The sequence below is a fragment of the Cygnus olor genome, chromosome 7 (assembly GCF_009769625.2).
Source record: "Cygnus olor isolate bCygOlo1 chromosome 7, bCygOlo1.pri.v2, whole genome shotgun sequence".
Lineage (NCBI taxonomy): Eukaryota > Metazoa > Chordata > Aves > Anseriformes > Anatidae > Cygnus > Cygnus olor.
The window spans coordinates 24,549,700-24,558,921 of NC_049175.1; positions in this window are offsets into that span (position 1 = coordinate 24,549,700).

A 9,222-nucleotide genomic window follows, 5' to 3' on the forward strand; every position below is an offset into this window, starting at 1 on the left:
GGCAGCAACGCGGCCCTGGCCCCTGAGGCCTTGTCCCCGCTGGCGGCGCCCCAGGCCGGGGCGGGGAAGGGCGAGGAGGAAGCCTTCAGCCGGGGCCACAAGGGGAAAAGTAAAAGAGCAGCTTTGGGGAACCATTAGGGATTTTTCTGTCATTCTCTTCAGGTTTGGGCTCATTTGTGTGTTTTTATTTTTTCGGTTGCCAAATGTCCTCGTTTTTGCTCTGGTTTGGATCCCCTCCATGCTGCTTCCCCCTCACCGCTCAGCGGCAAACGGGGAGGCGGTCACAGAAAGCCAAAAACGGAGGAGAAGTGGGGCTGAGAGAGACGAGAGAGCCCTGGCTCTCCTGGTAAGGGCGCAGCTCCCCGTCCCCTATGGTACCGAGCCCATTTCCACCGGACACGTCCCCACCTTGCCCTGTGCCTCGTCATGGGGAGCACCCCACAACCGAGGGTGCCCATTGTGGAGCCCCGGTGCTGTCCCCGGGCCCCAAGGGGGACACGAGCACCCAGTCCCACAGCATCACACCGGTGGCACACAGGGACACGGTGGCCTGGCCGGGGTGGGCTAAGGAGTTGTAGGGCTGGCGGGAGGGGAAGCCCGAAGCTTTTCGGGGTTTTGTTGATGGATGGCTCGGTCCGAGGAGGAGAGGAGGGGAGGAGGAGGAGGGGGCGAGCAGGGGCCCATCAATAAACAGCTCGAGTTGTGAATGGAAGGAGACGGATTAGGAGCCGGGTGAAAACATGTCACACGGCGGAAAGAAAAACGAGCAGCTGGGGCGGACCAAATTGGTGCCTGATGAAGGACATGGGGCCTGGTGGAAAAAGAATCTCGGGGCCTGGCGGTGCGGGTGGGGGCAGGCTGATGGGGAACAGCTGGGGCCGGACACGCACATCTGGCGGCGCGGGGCGAGCGGCGCCGATAACCATCGATAACCATCGCGCCCTGGCCACCGCTGTCTGGTGCTTCGGCCGCTCGTCCCCTGCATCAGCACGTCACGGGGGTGGATGCTTCATTTTCAGCGTGATCCCAGAGAGGGGGTGGCAGTCCTGGGCAGCCGTAGGGCTGGGGTCCTGGTCCTCCGGTATTTTAGGGACTTACCCGGCGGGGTCGGGGCTCCACTGAGCCAAAGGGTCCCCAGGTGGAGGAGCCGCTGCTTCTTCCACCATTTGCATACACGTAAATAAGCAATCAGCATAATGAGGGAGAATGCAAACCAGGCTTCCACTTCGCGACCAGGTCCTATTTTTAACCCTGCAGAAGGATTTCAGCACGACCCCGCGCTCCCTGCTCCGGCACCTGCACCACCCCCGGGTCGGGGACCTCAGACCCCAAATATCCACCAGATCCACTGCCATTAAACAGGGAAATCTCCCAGCATTGCAGAAAGACACGCCGGTGTCACACCCCAGCCCGTGGGAGCCTTTTTGGGCTGACAGCCCCCCTGGGGTCCCGCTTGGAGCCGGGGCGCGTGCCCCAGGATCCCCCCTCCCTGGGAACGCAGCCCCATGCTTAAACATGAGGAGTATATTTAGCTGCCGTCAATTTAAGTTTGCACATAATCTTATAAATATGAAAGCCCATCTCGGAGAGATGTTTAAGATACCTCATCAGCCCTTGGAAAATATGCAGGAATATTAATTAGCCAGATTTGGGTATTATCTCGTAATGAATAAATGAAGAGACTCGCTGCATAAGATGAAGCACCGTCGGCTCGTCGTTTTTTTTTTAAGGAAAGTGAATTTCTGAGGTCGCTCTCTCCCCTCACACCACGGAGGGGCTGCGGCGGTGCCGGGGCTGGGGAGAGGGGGCTCCATGGGGGGGTCCCTGTGTGGTGGACCCCGCAGTGCTCCCGGCTGCTCCTCAAGCCATGTGAGGGCCCCGTGCTGCTTTTGGTGCTGGCCACGGGGCCCCATTTTGTGGCAGGTCCCAATGGATGATGTTTTATGTCCCCAAATTTGCCCCCCCGCTGCCCACATCACATCTGGTGATGGAGGGATGGGGACGGGCTCAGAGCCCTGCCCCAGCTGCAGTGACCCCCACGGTCTCCCCGTGCCCAGGACAGAGCCGTACAGTGCGGCCTTCTGTCCCTAAAAACTTATTTCTGGCTCCCCCTGCCCTCTCCCCGTCCTCCCCTCTCCTCTCCCCCTCGGCTGCTTCGTCCCCTCCATCCAGGCCAGGACGTGAACTTCCCGGTTGCTGTAGAAACAGGGATGAAGGACACACACTTCAAACGGAAAAGCCAAACAAAAAATGGCTTTGTGCGCTCCTGGCCCGTCGCTCCTCCACGCCGGGACACAGCCGCTTCAGGGCCCTTCTCCGGGAGGTGGCTGGGGGGGGCTGTGGGGTGGCTGCTGCCGGCCCCAAAACCCCACAATGAGCAGCGAGCAGAGGCAGGGACCCCCCAGGGGAGGGGACGGGAAGGTCCCCATCACCCATGGGGTGCTCAGAGCATCGCAGGGGATGCACAGCCCCCAGCTGGGGCACCCACGTCCCCCCCAGGAGCATCCCCACAGGGAAATCACCTTATTTTGTGAGATTTTGGGCCCAAGCAGGGGATGTCCCAGAGGTGGCCGGGGCCGGGGAGGCCAGCATGGGGGGTCGGTGGGCACGGGGAAGGGACGGGGCGGGAGGCACCAGCCACCCCGGGGAGCGTCCCCGGAGCCGTCCCTCGGGCCCGCAGCCGTCGCGTGGCGGCTGCGGGGCGGCGCGTGGGTGCGGGGCGCTGCCGGCTGCCGGAGCTGCCATTGTTTGCCTTCAATCAAGATGTTTCAGGCGGAATCAAAAGCACCAACTGGGGAAATCATCATCACAAAAAATCTTGCGCCTGCAAAATAGGTCAAGTAAGACTCCAAAGAGAGAGAGCGTCTGATCTGCATTGCAAGGAAGAATAGCAACAGCTGTGATCTCCAGTATATATGGATGGGCTGGGGGGGGGGGATAAATATATATATCCATGCATATGTATAACCGCTTACAGCTGTTGGGCCGTATGTTCATTAGGGCCAACTGTTTTGGAGGCAGAGGGATCAGCGCTAATCGGGAAAGGGAGTTTATCATCACATTCAGAGGCAAAAGTGTCAGGAGCAACTGCGGCCCCCCCTTCCCCCCCGCCCGCACCAGCTGTGCCGCGCTCAATGCGCCTGATTCAGCAGCTCTCCCGGCCCGAGGACGGGGCGATCCGTGCACGAGCGACCCAGCCTGCCCTCCCCGGGGACCGAAACAACCTCTGCCCCTCGCAGGGTGCCCGGCCCCCAGCCTGGGACACAAGCACCGCCGCCCCCCGGTGCCTCAGTTTCCCCAGGCCAAGAGCTGGCCAGCCCGGCCCCTGCAGCTTGGGCCCCCTCGGACATCCCCGCCCGGCGCTGGCCTCACAGGTGCCGGCTATAAAAACGGACTCGAAACACGCGTAAATCCTCGCGTCTGGCACAGGGGGGAAGGAGCCGGGCCGGGACAGCTGGCTCGGCCACCCCGAGCCGCCCGGCCCCACAGCACGGCGGCCGAAAGCGTGGGTCGGGGCCCAGCTGTCGCACACGGGGGTTCCCAGCCCGCGGGACATGCTCTGGGCACAGGGGCCCTGCTGTCCCCCAGCTGCAGGCCCTTAATTCATCCCCCTCAGCGCCCCGAGGAGGCAGGGGCTCGGCTCCGACGGTAGCACGAAATAAAGGTTGCGAAGCCGAGCAGCAAGGACAACTTGTATTTAAAAATACCTCTCATCCAGATGATTTATCTGCAGGGCGTTCCTGCCAGCTCCTAATGTAGATCAGACTCGGGGCCTAACCTACCTGACAGCTTCCCTTCCTTTTAGGATTATTTATTCGGGGCTGCACGTCGCTGTCCCGTGGTGCGGTCACGGCACGTCGCGGACGAGCTCTCCTTCCAGCCCGTCCTCCTCGGACGGGGATTGTCTTTTTTTTTTATTATTTTTTCCCCCATTAAAAAGGATACAGATACTCATCTCCTTCAACCAGCTAAATGGGAACCGTGTGGGGAGGCACACGCAGACACACATGTGCACACACTTGTGCCGGTCCCACAAAGCCGTCCCCCAGCCCGGCTGCAGATTTACAGGACTTTTGCTTCCAGTCACCACTGGAAAGGGAAATAAGTGAACAGATTGCAATAAAAAATACAACAAGCCCCAGTTCAGCCAACTGAGCCCGGAGCTGCAATTTAGCCAGGAGCCAATCGCGAGGCTTCGGTATGAGCTCGTTTCCACTTACACAGAATAAAATAAAATTTAAAAAATCCCCTTAATTGAGGGTGGGTGCCCCAGGGTCCTGGCGGAGGGGACAGGAGGACGATGCCCCCGCAGAGGCTGAAACCTCCAGCCCGGCCATCCCAGAGGCCGTCTGGCCTCTGCTAGCGGCGCTCCTCCGGGGTGCACAAGGCCGTGAACAACCGGGCGACACCGACCAAAGAGGAACAAAAATCTCACTGTTTGTCTCTCCTTCAGGCGGTGGATTATTACTATTATTCCACCCCGCCCCCCCCCCCCTTCCCTGCATCCAATCCACTCGGCTCCGTGTCCTTTCGGGAGCACTAAATTCATCATGTAAATGTAAAGCGGGGCTTGTGCGGGGAAGGGAGCTACGGCTCGCTCCAGCAGACGCATGCAAGGTCACACACAGCCTCGCCATAAATTACGGCGTGTCCCACTGTAAACAGCAACAGGAGAGGGGAAACGTGGAGGCTTCGGGGGCAGGGGGCCGCGGGGGCCGATATATAACGTCGTGACAAGTCAAACAACTCTCAGGGTGTTCACTTGCCAGAGAAATATTTTTCACATCCAATCCATTAGGCAAACAAGATGAAAAAGTATTTCCTACTTTGCCGAAAAAAATAGCAGGAATCGGTATAAAGCATGCCTTAAAAAAAAAAAAAAAAAAAAAAAGAGAAAAGAAATTAAGTGTGACCATCTATAATGTTTTTTTTTCCAATCGCTCCGACAGCCTTCCAGGCATCCTGGCTGTGCAGGGAAGGAGCTGATGTTTTAAAGAGCTCTAACAGCTTCTCGCTTTTTGGGCTGTTCTGGCATTGCAGGAGCAGTAATGAGTCAAATTAGTTGGAAAGAAACAAAACCAGAATTTGCTTCCCCCTCAGAACTGCCTTCAACCTCAGCTACGTTGCAGCAAAACCAAATTATTCTCCGCTTTTCTTTTTCCCCTTTTAATTTTCCTGCCAGATCAGCAGGGAACGGCTTTCGTGACACGCGCTCTTTTTTTTTTTTTTTTTTTTTTTAACCTACAAAACGATTTTTGAGACAATAAGCTCCTCTCGAAGCTTGTCTTCCTCGCTTTCGTGGTAGTTTGGGACAAGTGAAAATCCAGGGGAAAAGGGCCCTGCTCCAAAACTTTCGGCTTGTTCGAGAGCTGGAAACCACCGCTGTGCTTTGGGAGGAGGAGGCAGAGGGAGAAGCGGAGGCGGCCGCACCGCTGGGACAAGGGGCCTGCCGACGGGAAAGGAGCACCCCAAGACACAGCTCGTCTTTCTACTAAATTTTAATACATTTATTTTTTGACAAAGACATCTAAAACATACACCGAGTACCGACATGACCAGATATTGCAAACACCCCTTTTTGGTGAAAGTCAAAAAGGGAACATAAAAGAAAGAGCTTGCGTGGGCCCGGCCGGAGCAGGGAATGCGACGGGAAGAGACAGCGGCGACCCTTTGCTTTTGCAGCAGAGCCCGTTTGTGCCCCGTGGGGCAGGGGGCGAGGCTGCCTGGGCTGGGCTCATCCCAGCACACTCAGTAAAAAAAAAAAAAAAGTCTCTGATCCGTTGTGTTTTTGACAGGGAAATAGCCTTGAACGTGCAAGAAGCGGTATTGGGGTCCGGGGAGAAGCGCGAGGGTGTTGCACGAGGCTTTGGTCAACCTTCTCCAAGGGCAAGGAGAGAAATTCTCCAGCAAACCTGACCTGGGGGAACCGGGCTTCGGGCACGGTTGGAGCAGGGATGTGAACCCCCATTTCCTGACGTGCCCTTGGAAAATTTTCCTTCTCCATCATCTTTCCCCTCCAGAGAACACAAGCGGGCAGGAGAGGCGTCTTTAATCCATCACAAAGGTAAAACCAGATTTAATGATGTGAAAGTGAAGCGAGACAACCTCCCCTTGGGAAGGGAATTAACCCCTGCGACAAACTCCTCAAGGCCCGGGCTGGATTCGGCTGTCACTCGGAGCCTTTAAATCAAGGCCGGGCGTCTTCCTAGCAGAGGTGCTCTAATTCAACCGCAAGTCACCGAGCTCGCCGCGAGACTCGCTGGGTGGAATTTAATGGGCTGTGTTATGCGGGAGGTCAGGAGAGAGGAACATAATGGTCCCTTCTGGCTTTAAAAATCTATGAATCGATGCGATGCGTGGCAGGGCTCCCCCCATACCAATGAGGTGCTTTGCTTCCCTTGGATCTTCCTTAAAAGAGGGCAAAGCAGACAGAGTTGGAAGGACAAAGCCTCCTCAGGCAATTAGCATAAACCCAACGGGATCCGGAGGGCTGGCAGAGGGGCAGGGATTGCCCTCCGTGGCCGCAGACATTTCGGCTGGCTGGAGTGAGCCCGGTGCTGCGGGACGGGAGCCCTGCGCGGGGCACAGTGGGCAGCTTCCAGACGAGGAGCAGGGGAAGGGAATCTCAAATCCTTTTACATTTTCACCAGCTGGATGCACGGAGGGAGGTTACAATACAAAGAGCATTGATGGCCATTGCTGCGGGGTGGTTTACTGAAGCCGGGGGCATTTTCACCCTCCCGGGCAGACCACATTCGTCTACCTGGGCTGCAGGTAAAGCTCCGGCTGGCACAGAGGCAAAGAACCGCTGCGTGCAGCCACGTGCGAGGACACCGAATGAGCCAGCAAACACTTCTGGGTCCTGAGTTCAGTAAGGCGATTTTTTTCCTTCCAAACTGGAGCAAGAGGAAATTTGCTATACAAACGTATAATGTATTTTACACACGTTTCTAGGCGTAACTGATGTGAGCCTAAAAAAAAAAAATTTTGTTTTTTTGGCTCCAGGAGGTTAACCGTGGCGCAGGTTGGGTGTCACAGCAGTTTGTCACTGCTTAGGGAAGGAGAGAGCTGGGAAGCACCCACCTGAGCTCCCTCACAGGAGAGAAGGAGCCTCTTCTTCCCCAGGGGGATTTTGCTTTGCCCTGACGGGACCGGAGGACAGATGCCAGAGCATTTCACTCAGCACCTCGCATGCAGTGAGGGCAAATCCAAAGTTTGGGAGGCTCTGTCACACAGCTCTGTCACTCTGCCAGCGCAAATCATGCCTTCGAGAAAGGGCTGCAATTCTTTACAGCACTTGCATCAGGCAAATGCATTAATAGGGGGGAAAAGGCGACCGTTCGCACGCATGCTAGGATGCATTTCTCCTCCTTTGGCCGACCAGCTCCGGGAACATGCGGGGCTCGGATTCCTGGGGTTCCCCGTAAGCCAACACAGTTGCTGTGTTTAAATGAACATCTTTCCCCATGACTCCTTACTCAAGCCACGCAAAGCTGGAAGTGTGTCACTTCTTTGTGTCATGAGCTATTGCCTAACAGCTCACTTGAGCCTGCTCCTTTCCCCCCTCCCAGTCATCCTCTCTTTTTTTTTTTTTTTGCAGCGAGGCTGCCTCACTCCGTATGCACGTCCTGCCTCGGCGCTGGAGACAGATGCACTCACAGGGTGCTGACTCACGGACGCAGGCAGCTTAAACTCGGATTGCTAAAGCAGTTGCTGTCCCAGCTGTCCCTCTGCCCCCAGCCACAGCAAAGACAGCTGAACGACACGCAGCTCAACCCCTGAACCGCCACAGCACGCACCCTGCTGCGCGGGGGGGACCTGGAATCAGCCCCGGATGATTTTAAGCCGCCAGGCCCTAACGCGTAGGCGGCCAGGAGCTGCTCCGCGCGCGGTGCAGATGTTTCTGCCGTGAGCTGGAGACGTCCAGGGGAAGGGAGGAGCAAAGAGCTGGGAGCTCCAGGGGTGTCAGCCGGCTGCCTGGGTCCATGAGTCAAGCCGCTGACGCGTGGTAAAGCCACATGCTGCGCTACGCACAGCTCGCCCCGCGCTGCTCCGTCTGCAAGGGGTGGAAGGGGTAACGCAGTCCCCAGCCGGTCTCTGGCCTTTCGCAGGCAGGCAGCAAACAAAGCTGGCAAGCAGGGCAGTGGGATTATTTTACCATCTGTGCGTTAGAAACCGGCCCAGGAGTCACCAAGCTCGCTCCATGCAGGACATGGCTGCTTTGGCGTGCTAATGACTCCTGCCCGCTGTCAGCTGGGGCTGGATTTGAATCGGGGACGAGGAGGTGGAAAAAGCGTTCGCTTTCCTATCTCGGCAACCGCATCCTTTTAGCAGAAAGGCAGTTGAGGGAAGAATGAATCCTCATTTCAAAGAGCGCTTCCCATCTGCCGTTCCCAGGCTCGTCGCCCTCCACCAGGATGATGTGCAGCTGGCACCGGGCTGGGGCGGCCGGCAGCCCTGCGCAGCCAGCCCGCGGCGGGGCAGTCCCCCGCCTGCTCCCGGAGGGCTCGGCAGGGCCTGCCGAGGCAGGGGGGTAGGAGAATATATTTTGCACATTTCAGAAAGGAAGCCTGGGACCCGGTATCTCATTCGAGAAAGTAATCATGGACTTAATTGCATTTTGCTGCGGAGTTGCCTTAACATCAAAGGAAAATCAACAGGGATTGTTCAACATCAAGACTAATCTCACATATGGAGCTTACTGAACACAGGAACCACGTTTTTGCTGGCTCAAGGTGAAACGCTGGGCTAAATTCTCCTTCAGCTGCGAGAAAAGCCCTAGGCACGCTCATCCTGCATTATTCCAATTGTAAAGAGCTTCAATTATACACACATAACCTTCCTCTTCCTTCTACGGCAGCGTCGCAATGCAACAGTGTCTCGTTATGATCAAACTCCTCTTTTATGGCTATAGGAATATGTGGAAGTCTTCTACCCTCATTACACAAATGACTTCTTGGCAGCTTTTTTTTGTTTTTTTTTGTTTTTAAAGAAACTACCCACAATTGGTAACAAAACCACGTTTTATCTGTCGCTGAGGAAAAGCTGTGACTGACACCTGAGCGTGTCCTCAGCAACCGCAAGCCTGCATGTATAGGGCAGGTCCTATGCATTTAAGCAACTACAGCAACTCACCACTCCCTCTGCCTCACACTGAATCACAGCCTTGCTTCTGCTTACAAACTTGCTTGCTAATCAGACATTTAATACTATTTATGCATA